The sequence below is a fragment of the Crocuta crocuta genome, unplaced genomic scaffold (genome assembly GCF_008692635.1).
Source record: "Crocuta crocuta isolate KB4526 unplaced genomic scaffold, BGI_CrCroc_1.0 scaffold110, whole genome shotgun sequence".
NCBI lineage: Eukaryota > Metazoa > Chordata > Mammalia > Carnivora > Hyaenidae > Crocuta > Crocuta crocuta.
In genome coordinates, this window is record NW_027527386.1 from 556,795 (window position 1) to 572,462 (window position 15,668).

The following is a 15,668-nucleotide window of genomic DNA, read 5'->3' on the forward strand; positions in this document are numbered from 1 at the left end:
GGGACCTCTGCTGTCCGTGTCCCCCCCAGGTGGGGACCTGGCCTGCGAAAGGAAATGGCGCCCGTTCCAGAGCCCGGTGCGGCCCCTGGCCTCCCGAGGAGGACAGGAGGTGGCAGAGTGAACCGTGGGCCTCTGAGCTGTCCGGCCCCAGGGTGACCCTCCAGGCCTGCTGGAAGGCCGTAGTGTGCCGTTCGGGTGGGCATCTGGATGCCGAGACGGATTCAGGAAGGGCCCACGGCCCTGGAGGGCAGCACCACGCTGGAGCCCGCAGCCCCCCACGGCCTCGTCCCAAGTCCTTAGGAACCTGCCCCTGTGGGTGGTGCTCCCCGATCAGCCCGCCCTTCTGGTGCCACGGCCCAGAAAAGGGGTGTCAGCCTGGGGTCTCCTGGGGAGTCAGCTTGGGTAAAACCTGGCCTCCTGCCACCAGGTCTCTTACATCACTGCCCCCGCACCCCTTCTGAGCCTTGTGTCTGCTCTGGACGGAGCAGCACTTGGCAAAAATGTTTTCTGGAGCTGCTTCTGCCAAGATGTAGAGGAGGGAGAGCAAAAGGTCGGTTCTGAATAGCAGCAGGGACCCCGTCCTCCAACCCTCCCCCAAGGGGGAAGCAGGTGGGCGGGCCTCTTCCCTAAGTGCCCGCAGGAATCGGGAGGTGCAGTCCCTGAGCCCAGCGAGCGAGCCAGGGGAGAGGGTAGATGGGTCGGGAAGGCTGTGTCACAGCTGATCGCTCAGCCCCGTGAGCTGTGTGGAGACCCTGCCCCCCCCTCAGCGGTGAGCGCTAGTTCCACCGGACCCTCGTTTTAGCCTCATCCCACACCCCTTTCCCTGGAGATGGGACAACACTTCATGAAAAGTAGAGAACCTGGGTGGGTGACTTTAAGAATTAAAATATCCCTGGGGCTTCGGGGGCGCGGGGCTCGGAGCCTGGGGCCTGCTTCGGATTCTGTCTCCCTCCCTCTGCCCCTCCCTCGCTCATGCTCTGTCTGGCTATCGGTCTCTCCCTCTCTCTCTTTCTCTCTAAGATAAACATTAAAAAAATTTTTAAAAAGAATGAAAATATTGCTGCTCCCCACCCCCCTGCACCAAGAATGTATATGGCTGGATGGGAGTGGAGCCTGGTTAACCGTGGTTAAGGGGTTGTTACAATCCTATGTTTTGTACATAACCTTCTAAAATGTATTTCATGTTGCAGTTCTGGAGACAAAGTCACTCTGTTTAGACCCTAAACCTCAGAGCTGGAGGGCTTCTGGTGGTGGTTTTCTTGCCCAATGGAAGACATGAAAGCCCCCAGTGGGCACGGGGGAACCGGCCCAGGGGAGGTCCAGGATGTGGGGCCACAGCATGACCCCTGTGTTGTTCCCCCTGGGGGTTGGGGGTGAGTGACAAGCAGGGAGCCACCCACATTTCAGAGCAGGTTCTTCTGCTGGTAGAAGAACAAGACTGGCTCACAGGGGGCGCTGGCGGAGGGCCGACTCACAGCCGTCTACGCGGTGCTCCGTCCAGCCCCAGCGCAGCACTCTGCGGACCGTCATGTCATGTCCATGGAGCAGTAATACATGATGACGAGGTCTCATCATCTGGATGATGACAGAGGGGGCTGGATGAGGAAAAGGCAGGTGCAGTGGCTCCCTGACCACCACCCCCGCCATGACCCCGAGATCAGGAGTTTTATTTTTTAGCTCCAAGTGTATATTTTACATGTTCATTTTTTGGGTGGGTAGGACATTGGCAGAGCTCATGACTAGACCACCCTAACAGGGAAGAGTAGAGACTTCCTTCCTCACCGTCCCCAGCCCCCCAGCTTCATCCTCTCTGGAGTCAGCCTGTTTCCTGCATCTTGCTCTGGAGCTACTTTAGGCTTATACCGTCCAAGCAAATTGGTTCTGAGGTCCTTGTTTCCTCCTTTTTTATCCAAGTGGTGAAGATACTCGTTTGCCTTCAACTTTATTCACTTCGTATAACAAGAGGACTCTGTGTCGGTGGGTTAAGAAAGTTCCTGATTGTTACAGTATCCTGCTCTGTGGTCGTGCCATTTCTTAGTTCTAGGTTGATGGATATTTGAATTAAAATATTCCTTCCAAGATGGATTTAAGCAGTCTTCAGTTGCCCTCCTTTGGCCCAGATCCTTCTGCTAGGCAAGGCAGAGAGTCCCCAGCTCACCGCTGCCCACACCACCAACTCTGCCCTCCCTGACTCGTCTCAGAGAGACCTTCCTAGATCTCCGGGGCCGCCCACTGTGAGCTCTTCCTCCTGCTAGTTCCTCCAGAATTCCCTTGTAAAATAGACTCCACCGGTGCATTAAAAACAAAACAAAAAAACAAGTGGGACTCATTCCAGGAAGGCAAGGATGGTTTAATACAGTTTATTGTATTCACATGGGAGGAAAAAGTCCTCCAGTCCTCCGATCATCCTCATAAACACAGAAAGGGTAATTAACAAAATTCAGCATGCATTCGAGATTTTTAAAGAGGCTAGTAGTTGATAAATGTCTTCAGCCAGCATCTTAATGGAAACTTGCTTCCCCACTGAAGTGGGAACGAAACAAAATGGCCCACTCTTGCTCCTGTATCCTAGGAGAAACCTAAATTTGAAAGAAGGGGGTAAAACTATGTCTGTTTGCAGATGATCTGATTATATTTCTGGAAAACTCAAGAAAACCAATAGATAAGCCAGTGTAGGCTTCAGAGAATTTGATAAAATAACAGGATAGAGCATTAACACACAGAAGTCAGTAGGCTACGCGTATACAAAAATCTCCAGGTGGAAAAGAAGGCCCTATTTGCAATAGCAACAAGATGAAATAGTAAATGCTCAGGCAAGGGGCATCTGGGTGGCTCAGTCGGTTAAGCGTCCGACTTCGGCTCAGGTCATGATCTCACCATTTCAAACCCCACATTGGGATCTCTGCTGACAGCTTCGAGCCTGGATCCTTCTTCGGATTCCGTGTCTTCCTCTCTCTGCCCCTCCCCCACTCACTCTGCTTCTCTCTCTCTCTCTCTCTCAAAAATAAACAATAATTTAAAAAAATAATAAAATTCTCAGGCAAAACTTATCCAAAAATGTGCCAAGTCTTAAGGACAATCTTTAAGGAAAAGTTGGACAAAATACTCCTAAATGATTCAAAGGAGACTTGAACAAAAGGAAGATATAAATGTGCCTGGATAGGAAGACCACATCATAAAGGGGGTGAGAGTTCTCAAATTAGTTTATAGTGTTAACGTGATAAGATAGTTTTTAGTCGAATTGGTTCATTCTGACATTCATATACAAAAACAGACAAGCAGACAATGGCCAGGAGAACGTAAGTGAAGCAAAGCAAGATGGTGGGGGCGAGACAGGAGGTATTCAACTCTCCCAGATACTAAAATCTAATAAAGCCACTGTACCTAAAACGGAAGTGCACTGGGGGTGGGGGGTGGGGGGGCGCGGGTAGACAAACCCCTGGAACAGAATGGACTCCAGAAATCAACCTAAGGAAATGTGGAATGTTGTATGGGTGAGGGTGGTATCCCCTGAAACAGAGAAAGGACAGACTTTCAACTGAATGATCCTGGGACAGCTGGGTCACAATTTGGAAAAAGGTAAAATTGAACCCTTACCTCATCCCAAAAACTAGGATGAGTCCCAAATGGATCAGAGTTGTAAACGTAAGAAATAAGTTCATACAAGTACTAAATAAACCATGAATAGATCCCTTTATAAGCCTAGGATCGGGGGAGGGGAATGGTCTTAAAATCCAAGAAGAAATAACAAAATATTGATAAATCTGATAAAAAATTTTAAAAATAACTTTTGCGTGACAGAAAGATACCATAAAGTAAGGTCAAATGATAATTGACAAGGGGGGGATATTTGGAACTGGTATCACAAAGGGCTGTTAGCCCTAATATATAAAGAGTTCCTAGAAATCAAAAAGAAAAGACCCAACAATCTGTCATAAAAAAAAAAAAAAGAAAAGAAAAGAAAAGAAAAAGAAAACTGAAGAGATAAGGAGCACACCGAAGAAATTAAAATGGCCCTTAAACTTTGGGGAAGATGTGTGATCTCACTCGCAGTAAGAAAAAAATCCCCATTTCAAACTACCCCAAAATGCCATCTCACACCTAAGCGGTTAGAAGAACATCCAGAAGTTTGGCAGTATCCTCTGTGGGTGTGGGTGTGGGTGTGAGGAAAGGACCATTTCATCTATCGCTGGTGGCAATGCAAAAGTGTGTGGTGATAGCTAGCAAAATGGTCGACATAGTTCTCTTTAATCTAGCAAACCCACCATGAAGAACCTATCCTAAAGATCCTAGCAAAAAATACGAAATGAAATGCAAAGGTGATTTAGTGTGACATTGGTTGTAGTAGCGACAAGACTGCAAACAGCTTACTGTCTGTCAATAAATTGTCCAGCAACTTATGGCCTATGGTCTTACGGGTACTAACTCGGCTAAATAAACGATGGCAGTGCCACACAATGAATAGTAATTATAGAAGGAGACAAGGAAGTCTTCAACTCGGATAGAAGTTCTTCGAGATAATGTAAAGTTTTAAAAAATGGAGATGAGTATGTACAGAATGCCAGTTTTTGTGTGAGGAGGAGGATCTCTGTGTCTCTCTCTCTCTCTCTCTCTCTCTCTCTCTCTCTCACACACACACACACACACACACACACACACTTGCTTTATATTTGCAAAATGAACACCAAGAAAAGGAGAAACCAAAAACTACCAAGAGGGGCGCCTGGGTGGCTCAGTCGGTTAAGTGTCTGACTCTTGATTTTGGCTCAGGTCATGATCTCACCGTTCATGAGTCTGAGCCCTGAGTTGGGCGCTGTGGTGACGATGCAGAGCCTGCTTGGGATTCTCCCCCTTCCCTCTCTCTTTCTGCCCCTCCACTGCGCTCTCCTGCTGTCTCAAAATAAGTAAATAAACTTAAAAAAAAAAAACAAAAAAACCTAATGAGAATGGTTCCCCATAGGGAAAGGAAGGCACAGTCTGGGGTTGAGGGTGAACAGGAAAGGTTGGAAATAAGGTCTCTCTGGGCATAACTTTTTATGTGGCTTTGGAATCATTAAATAATATGCAAATCCAAAAGTTAAATTTAAGAAAGCAATCCCTTGGGACGCCTGAGTGGTTCAGTCTGTTAAGTGTCCAACTCTGGCTCAGATCATGATCTTACAGTTCGTGGGGTCGAGCCCCGCGTCGGGCTCTGTGCTGTCAGCACAGAGCCTGGAGCCTGCTTCCGATTCTGTGTCTCCCTCTCTCTCTCTGCTCCTCCCCCATTTAGCGCTCTGTCTCTCTGTCTCTCAAAAATAAACATTAAAAAAAATATTTTTTTAATTAAAAAGAAAGCAATCCCTAAATACCCCACACCAACATGAAACAAATGTCCTCCAACCGAATGTCACTTTCATGCTTAACTACACAGAAAAAATAATTATTTCAGGCAACTCGGTGTTTTTATTATACATCCACAGTGAGGAATGTTATAAGGAAAATCAGAGCTGCAGAGAAATCTTAAACTTCCTTGGGTCGTTTCATTCTTAGTAAAGATTGGTGTATTCCTTTATGTTTTTTTTTAAATTTATTATTGAGACAGAGAGAAACAGAACATGAGTGGGGGAGGGGCAGAGAGAGAGGGAGACACAGAATCTGAAACAGGCTCCAAGTTCTGAGCTGTCAGCACAGAGCCCGACGCGGGGCTCGAACCCACGAACCACGAGATTATGACCTGAGCCGAAGTTGGACGCTTAACCAACTGAGCCACCCAGGTGCCCCAAGATTGGTGTATTCCTATCCTGCAAGCTTTTTTGCAGCTAATGGAATAATGCAAAGGATTGTGTTAACAGTTTCAGGAGTCAAACATTTTAGGGAAAGAGATAAAAAAGCACCGTCATGTTCAGTGTGAACTGGAAACACTGGTGTGAACTTGTGATTCCCCATCTCAAGTCTGTTTCCTAGCTCTGTCCACTGGAAGGGCCTGGAAATGACAACCCAGTGGCAATGAGTGCCCCTCGCACCCAGACTGCCCCCCAACCCCTGCAAAAGGGGCTCCTTTGAGGCATGGCCAATTCTAGGACGTGGCAGGAAATGTGAAAGGCACGGGTAGGAAGTCGTGCTAGAAATCGGAAGACACATGTGTCAGCGAGAAAGGGATCTCCCTGGCCAAAGACGTGAGAGCTGACCATGAATTCCTAGTGATGAGAGAGAGCAAAACAAAGGCAGCCAGAAATAACCAAGCTTGTGGTCCCCATTGGGAGTCGCCAGGATGCCAATGTCTGAGTCTAGAAAATGGCCGTCTGAGGAACGGGGCATCTATCCCACCTGTCTGGAAGCTACAGTATTTCAGGATAACCAAACAGCCCTCGGCGAGAAAGGACATTTCTTCTTTGGCGGAGGACACCTGCTAATCGGCGTGGAAAAAATGACTGGAAGAGAAAAATCCCAAGTTGGCAGTGTCTAATGAAATAAGGGATTCGGGTCAGCAGCGAATGGAAACCAGGAAGCAAGACGTCCAGGGGTTTTTACAGCAGTGGCTGTCTGACCCAGTGCGCGTCTGTCCCCAGGGCTGCCACGACGAAATGCTACATGTTGTGTGACTCAGACAACAGGAATTCTACTTTCTCACAGTCCTGGAGGCTGGAAGTCCAAAATCAAGGTGACACCTGGGCTGGTTCCTTCTGGTTCCTTCTGAGGCTTCTCTCTTCGGCTCAAAAATGCCTGTTTTCACTGTATACTTCCCTCTGGGTGTGTCTGTGTCCTGATCTCTTCTCATAAGGATGCCGGTCAGATGGGATCAGGACCCACCCTAAAGGCCTCTTTTAATGTAATGGTCTCCTTAAAGACCCTCTCTCCACATATAGTCACATTCTGAGGTCCTGGGGGTTAGCGCTTCAATACACAGATTTGGGGGTCACAGTTCCACCCATCTCAGGCCTGAGGGAGCCTCCTGGAAGTTACACAATCCAAAAAGTATTGATTGAACCACAGGGCTCTGCGCTGAATTTGCCCCGATCCATCTACCACCACTCGGGGGAGGAGCCAAACCCTGAGGCGCACAGAATGTCACAGCCACACTGTTGTCAAAATTGCAGGGAATGGGGGCAGGGGGCGGGGGAGGGACAGGCCTGCATGGCTCAGTAAGTTAAGCATCCGACTCTTGATTTCAGCTCAGGTCATGATCTCATGGTTTGTGAATTCAGGTCCCATGTTGGACTCTGCGCTGTCTGCACAGAACCTGCTTGGGATTCTTTCTCTGCCCCTCCCCCGAGCACGTGCTGAGCGTGTGCTCTCTCCCTCTCAAGATAAATAAACTTTACAAAAAAGCACTCGGCAAGCCCAGCACATGATCTGTTTTTCTCACCTTCTCAAGTCCGCCATCTGTATCCCAGGGAAGGTGCAGGGGCCCGATTCCTCTGAAATAACACACTTGAACACATTTAAAAGATAAACCGGCCACGTCGAAGAGACACCTAAGTGTTGTGTGCTGGCCGACGAAGTTCACGTCAACGCCTGCAGAGTGTGCCTGAAGAAACGACATCTGAGTCCCAAACAAGCCCCTAGACCCACGACCGGTTTATAGGAAATCTAGGGGAGAGAGGGAGGTGGTGAAACGTGCTTTGCAATCAACAAAGATCCAGGCTGTGCCAAGTAAGGGGATGGAGATGTGGTTTCTTCAGCAAATACAATCGCAAGGAAACCAAAGCAGCGGAGATGGAATGAGCACCTGCAGATGACCAGGAACGTGACCCAGAGCGACCAGCTGCAGTGTCAGCCTTATGTAAATTGGCATTAAAACCCAGGCAAGAAGAACAAGATTTTGAGGATGTTCACGGAAGTTTGAATACTGATCAGCTATTTGATGATATGAAAGATATTTAAGGTGCTGATGATCACAGAAATGTTCTGATTTTACAAACATCTTCATCTTTTAGAAAATATATGCTGAAGTTGGGGTGCCTGGGTGGCTCAGTCCATTAAGCATCTGACTTCAGCTCAGGTCATAATCTTGTGGTTTGTGAGTTCAAGCCCTGAGTCAGACTCTGTGCTGACAGCTCGGAGCCTGGAGCCTGGAGCCTGGAGCCTGCTTCTGATTCTATGTCTCCCTGTCTCTCTGTCCTCTCCCCCTCCAACTCATTTTCTGTCTCCCTCTCTCTGCCCCTTCCCTGATCATCCTGTCTCTCTCTCTCCAAAATAATAGTAAATAGAGAGACTATGTATATATAGTGAATATATAGTGTATATATATGTGTGTGTGTATATATATATATATATATATATATACTGAAATTGGGGTGCCTGGATGGCTCAGTCAAGTAAGCTCCAACTTCGGCTCAGGTCATAATCTCAGGGTTTGTGAGTTTGAGCCCTCTATCGGGCTCCCCACTGACTGTGCAGAGCCTGCTTGGGATTCTCTCTCTCCCTCTTTCCCTGCCCCTCCCCCATTTGTGCATGTGCTCTCTCTCTCTCTCTCAAACTAAATAAATTAACTTAAATATATATAGGGGCAACTGAGTGGCTCAGTCAGTTACACATCAGACTTCAGTTCAGGTCATGATCTTGCAGTCTGTGAGTTTGAGCCACTCTGCATCAGGCTCTGTGCTGACAGCTCAGAGCCCGGACTCTGCTTCAGATTCTGTGTCTCCCTCTTTCTCTGCACCCCCCCAACTCATACCCTGTCTCTCTGTCTCTCAAAAAATAAATTAAAACTTAAAAAAATTTATATATATATAATATATAATATATAATATGTATATGCAATATATATATTATATATATATATATACACCAGGGAGTCAGGGTGTCTCAGTTGGTTTAGCATCCAACTTCAGCTCAGGTCATGATCTCCTGGTTTGTGGGTTAGAGTCCTGTGTCAAGCTCTGTGCTGACAGCTCAGAGCCTGAAGCCTGCTTCGGATTCTGTGCTCTGGATCTTCCTCTCTCTCTCTACCCGTCCCACCTCCCCATCTCATAAATAAACATAAAAATATTAAAATCTATTTATATATACTGACATATTTACAGATTAACATTAAGGCACAAAATGTGCTGAACCTGAATCTGAGTACACTGGGAGCTAACTGCATGTGCAGCGCAAATGAGGGATAGAGAGACAAGTTAAATCATACGGGGCAGGAAGCCTCTGGAAAAATCCTGAACGTGAGCTGCTCTACAGGATAACTGAACCAGACCCAGTCAAAGATCAGAGGGAAGCAAGCTGGGAGGCCTGCCCTCCGCAGATTAGGAGGCACCTAGTAAGGTGTGGGCCTTGTCCTCTTGCTAATCTCACCAGACAGAGATCAAAGAGACATTCTTCAGTCACTGGGGAAATTCAGAGGTTGGCCTGGGCATCGAATGTTCTCGAGGCATGAATGTTAATCATCTCAGGAACGCCCACTGTGGGGTCTGGAATCTGCTTCAAAAATTTTTCTTAACGTTTACTTATTTTTGAGAGAGAGAAAGAGAGAGTGCACGCAAGCAGGGGAGGGGCAGAGACAGAGCAGAGCACGAGACACAGAATCTGAAGCAGCTCCAGGTTCCAATCTGTCAGCACAGGGAGCCTGACTCCGTGGCTCAAACCCAGAAGTTGTGAGATCATGACCCAAGCCGAAGTCAGACGCTTAACCACTGAGCCACCCAGGCGCCCCTTGGAATCCACCTCAACGTGCACAGTTGGCAATCGCAACGTTCTGGCATAGACAGAGCAAGCGTGGCCGGCCCTGCATGATGGTTCCATCTGGGGACGTGGAGATCCCTGAGACGGTCAACTGTGTACATGTTTGAAATCTGGCACCACAAAAATACCAAAGGTTTCCTTGCTGGCTTTTTCACTGGGGGGCACGCACACCCACAAATGTCACAGAGACCTCTCCTTCCTGTTGCGGACGGAGCGCGAGGCTTCATGGGGTCAACTTTCCCAGACTGACGGGCCTGGGCTTCACTGTCAGCATTGTTATTTGACACTGCATCTCACCAGCTGCCTTTTTCTACTTTCTTTTGGTGTGGGGCAGGGGTGCGGGGGAAGGGCTTTTGTGTGTGGGGGGCAGGGAGAGGCGATGGGTACTTTGGGAAATAGAATATGAGTATCACTTGCCATGGAGGGAACCGTACAATGAAATACATAGCGATGCAAACAGCCCAGCTGTGATACTGGACCCCATCGAATAAGATGTCACCACTTAGGGGGACCTGGGTGAAGGGTACAGGGCAATTTCCCGTGAGCCTATAGTTCATCAACACATTTTTTAAAATGCATAATTATTTTATTTTTTTAAATTTTTTAAATGTTTTATTTATTTCTGAGAGAGAAGGAGAGACAGAATGAGCAGGGGAGAGTCAGAGAGAGAGGCAGACACAGAATCTGAAACAGGCTCCAGGCTCCGAGCTGTCCATACAGGGCCCAATGTGGGGCTCGAACTCACAAACCGCGAGATCATGACCTGAGCCAAAGTCGGATGCTCAACCGACTGAGCCACCCAGGCGCCCCCCAAAAAAATGCATAATTATTTTAAAAAGTCTCTTGTGGGGGCGCCTGGGTGGCTTAGTCGGTTAAGCATCCGACTTTCGCTTAGGTCATGATCTCGCGGTTCGTGGGTTCGAGCCCCGCGTCGGGCTCTGTGCTGACTGCCAGCTCAGAGCCTGGAGCCTGTTTCAGAGTCTGTGACTCCCTCTCTCTCTGACCCTCCCCTGCTCACGATGTCTCTCTCTCTTTCTCCTAGAAATAAATAAAACATTAAAAAAAATAATAAAAAAAATAAAAAGTCTCCTGTAAACAGGGAACTTCCCTGCAGGTAACACCTTGGAGGGGGACATTGACTCAGAGAAATGGACCTCCCGTGCCTGGGTGTTTCAGGGAGACGGTTCACAGGGGCCCCAAGAAAATCCAACCTCAGTATAGCCCGAGCTGCACGTGTGTCAGCTGGGTCTCCTCACCGTCCCTTGTGCAGAGCGCGGCCTTGCAGCAAGTCCCCGTGTGTTCATGCAACACGGGCCACCCGCCACGGGCCTCGGCTCCCTGCAGCTTGGCTCTCAGACGGTGCACAGGTGACTGAAGCAACTTTGGAAACAGACGGGAAACTGTCCTGGGAGGAAGCCTCCCCCACCTGCCCCACATCGAGGAGGTGCTTGTAGCATTTCTGTCCACATTCACAGACGATGGACCTGAGGCCTGGGAAGCTAGGTCTTGTGCGGATTACAGACAGGTGGAGAAAGTGACCAAGTGTGACCATGGCGCCAGTCTCCTTGGCTCCAAAGCCGGTGTCTGAACTGGGCTGGCCAACCTCCCAAGGGCCAGGAGCCAGCCTCAAACAACCTTCCCTCCATGGGCCTCGATTTCCCTGTCTGTAAAATAGAGGCTTTGATCTCCCTAGAGAATGTCATTCTGCCTTGGCTTCCTGTCACTTTGAGCACCTGGGCCTTGAAAACCCCTTCCAGCGGTGTTTTGAATGTCCACAGAGAGAACAGCAATGGCAAAGAGAAGGATCCTCAGACTTCTGGAGCACTGGCTTCAAGCCAGACCTGCTGCACGGACTTGCACCTGAGATGGCCCTAAAACAGGCACTCAAGCCTGACAGGGTCCGGGTTGAAGGGCCAAGCCAGTTGCCTCCAGGGACGCCTGGACAGACCCAAGGCAGAGGCCTACAGGGTCCTCAAAGGCTAACAGGGGCCCTGCAGCTCACAGAGATCTAGAAAGTTCTCCACAGTGAAAATCCACTCTCATACTCCAGCCCTGTTTATTGTATTTCTTCACTTCTGGCAGCTATGTGGGTACAAAAGGAAGGCAGATACTCTGTTCCTCTTAGCATAAAGCCACAACGCAAGCACGATCCCTAAATGGCAGGTGGCACTTGGCCTCCATGATGGAGAGGCAACCCTCCGTGGGAGTAGGGGCACCACGGGGTGGGGGGAGGGAAGCAGAGAGGGGACCCCTGCTGACACGGTTAAAATCTTGACCTTGAGACCAACTGCTTCCACCACCTCAACTGTGTGACCCCAGGCAAGTTGCCCGATACCTCTGGGAAAAGCAGGATGCTTATGGTGCAAAAAACATTTTTCTGGAATGTTCTGAAAGCTCAGAGCTCATCCATGTAGTGTCAAGAACAGCACTGGGCTCAGTAAAAAGCTCGAGCTGCATTCATGCTGCTGTTGCCATGGGGACGCGCAGGCCCCGCGTTGCCAAGTCAGGTGATTTTCAAGGGAAGCTGAGAGTTTTGATGTGGCATCTCTCGATATTTGAAGGTTGGCCACCACTTTGGAAAAAAGTCTTCAAGATGCTGTAGGGACGGGGCACCGCGGTGGCTCAGTCGGCTCTGCGCCCAACTCGTAATTTTGGCTCAGGTCGTGGCGTCATGGTTCGCGGGTTTGAGCTCCGAGTCAGGCTGTGTGCTTGGCAGTGCAGAGCCTGCTTGAGAGCCTCTCTCCTTCTCTCTCTGGCCCTCCCTGCTTGCTCGCTCTCTCTCAAAAAATAACAAACTTAAAACAAAAATTTTTTTAATGCCATAGGGCCCCAACCGCTGGCCCAGGGCTGCTGAGGACGGAGAAGTTCATTAGCTCGGCCTCTACCCCCCCCCCCCCCCCCGGCCCNCCCGTGCAGGTGCTAACAAAGGGCAGGCCCCACCTGCCCGCGAGGACAGCGGCCCCAGCCCCCGGTGGCGACCTCTGATTCCCACCTGCACTTCTCTGAAGGCATTTCAACTGAATGTGGCCTTTTCAGGAGGTCAGCGCTGCCGGCATGCAGAAGTAACCTGAAGACGGAGTCTCACCTGCCAGCACCGGCCGGCCCCTCCTTTCACAGCTCAGTTGTCCCACATCCTCACTTCGAGGAGGCCACCAGGCCACCCAACTCAAACAGCCCACTTGGCGTCCCTCCGGGATGTCATTCTGTCCTCCTCTCTTTGCGGCCTTTACTGCTGCCAGAAACGTCTCTGTTCCGTTCGGCAAGTCACGTACTGGTCACTGCCTGTCTGCTGGCAGGGGCTGAGTCTGTCTCACGAACGCCTGAGGACAGGGACGTGCTCGAACCATTTGGGGACAGGTGGCTGAATAAATAGATGAGCGAATAGCTACACTCCATCTTTATGGCCCAGGGATGATGCTAAACCCATGCGCTGCTCAGCGGACAAATGATCCATGTGCAGGAAGAGATTAGTATGACTTTGTCCCTGCCCTCAGAGACCTCAACAGCTAGCCACCCAGGTTCTAGAAGCTTCCAGCAGTCTCCTGACTGTGCCTCGAACATCTAAAACTCCATTTCCCCCTGGCCATCTCCTCTCCCCAGAGTCTCATCCCTTCTGATCTCTGCCCACACTGGGGAGGGAGGGGTAGGTCCACATCTTGCCACGTTCTCACCCCCTGGGGTCACTCACAAGGTGCTCAAACTCCTTGGCCCGCTTCAGCTTCCGAGGGAAGTCGTCAGTGAGAAGCCTGGCTAGGAGAAGCTCCTAGCGCGATAGCATGAGGTCACTGATCATGTCTGTGATGGTGCCCTGGGCAGGAAAGGGGTGGTGGGTTTGGTGCCCCAGGGCCCCCCCACCTACGTGGCCACTTTGTCAAGTTTTCTCTCTCGGCCTGGACTTCTGGAAAATTCAGAAGAGCACCTGCCCTGGCCAATGCCTGCCCTGGTGCTCCAGGGCCAGTCTCATGCACTGAGTCTGTTTACCAGGGCAGGTGGCTATGGTGTGCCAGGCTTGCGAGGTCTCACTCACTTATTACTACCTTCTTACAGGTAGATACAGGGGTGACCTTCATTCTTCAGGTGAGGGGACGGGTACAGGAGGGGCCAGTGATATCCATGCCCAAGGTCACAAAAGGAATAAATACGAGCTAACTTTACTGAGTGTTAAGTGCCAGGCACTCCGCCAAGCACTTTATAGGAATGACGTCAGCCAACCGTCACTACAGACTCGAGCTGGTCTCCCATTTTACAGGTGAGGACACAGAGGCTCAGTGAGCAAAGCAGTGGCCAGGCCGGGAGCCCGAACCTTCCGGGCCTATCTGCTTCCACGGGGTTTCCAGAGAAGCTCACCCCGATGTACCTCCTTCTTCCCTCTGCCCCTGTGCCTGTGAGCTCTCACCGTGGGCACCAGGGGCCCCTGCAACATGATGCCATGGATCTTCCGGCCCCGCTGGGTACTGCGTTGGGCCTCTTGCCGCAGCAACTGGCCCAGTCCAACATGGCAGAAGCCATGTTTGATCGCCATGTTCTTGCACTGTGTCCCTTTGCACAAGCTGGGCCACCCATCATGAAGATGAGCAGAGTGGACTTGAGGATGTCCGGCGGGGCCCAGGGAAGAGGTGGAGAGAGGCTTTGGTGTCTGCGGGGGCCAGCACGCACGGATGTTGACTGTGCCCACAGCTTAGTGTGTGTCCTTGGGTGACACTGGACACAGGTCTCCTTTGCTATGCCCCAGGGTGGCATCTGGGGGTGCACATCCATGCCCAAAGGCATTTTCAGGCCTGGCATCATTAGTGCTGTTACAGGTAGCTGGGAAGATGTGAACTTGAGCAGACCAGGCCTTCTGCACAGAGCATCTCCTTGAAGAATCTCAATGACTCTACCATCCCATTTTGCATTTGAGGAAACAAGCTCAGAGGGGCACAGGGACTCACCCATCTCCCAGACTCATCCCACACCACCCTCCTCTTCCTTTGCTCGGGGTCCAGCCCCAGTGGCCTTTTCTGTCCCTTGAACTTGCCAAACTCATCCTTTCGCTCTCCTCCCCCGCCCCCTCCCCACCGCTACAGTAAGTCCCGGCTCCGCTACCTTCAGGTCACAGCCTACCTGTCAGACTCTAAGAGCCTCCCACCCCATCATTCCATCTCAGAGCCCCATTTCTTCCACAGCAACAGCCATGGTCAGTAACGATTTTGCCTGTTTACTTGTCTCCCCAGCCGGACTCTACTCCATGAGGGCAAGCACTGTTTTTGTCTTGCTGGCCCCAATATTTCTAATAATTGGCACCGTTCCTGATATACAGTGGTGGGCGATGAGTAAATACACGTGCATGGCTACCAGGACGTGCTACTCACTATGGAGTGAGGTAGTTTATAGGCAATTTTGGTGTCCTGCTTCCTTCCCCCTTTGCTTAGTGAATTTCTAGGCATCCCGCGGGGCGGGGCATAAACCTCCCCACTTCCGGGAGCCCTCAGAGCTGGTGCCTCCTTCCCGGTGTCAGCCGTTCCCTCCTGCTTGTAGATCCCATTTTCTGAGACTGCCTCCTTCACTACACTGTAATCTCCAGGAGGCCAGGGAGCTAGTTTGACGCATTCACCGCGGAGTGCCCAGAACCTGGCCGGTGCTCAAGTGGAGAAAAGAATGGCTGCTGATCCGCGAGCATGTGCAGTTGTGTTACTACCACGGGTGGGTGCGGGGCGTGAGCACGCCTGGACTTGGGGTGTGGGGCACCTGTACCTCCCTCATGCCCTTCACAGCCTCCTTACTTCCCCCCAGTGAGCCAGCCACCCGCGCCATGCTACCCTTCTCCTGGGGTCTCAAGGGCCTGGCCTTGTGGGCCAGCTTGGACATGCACAGACCCATCCCGCCAGCGGCCCGTGGAGTGGTCGCGCCGCATCCCCACCCACGCCCTGACTCCTCCCGGCTCGGCTCAGCGTCACAGGGGCCAGATCATTCGGAGAGATGATGAAGTCTCCCAGGGGCAGAAGGAGGAAATGAGCCCAAAGAGGCTCAGG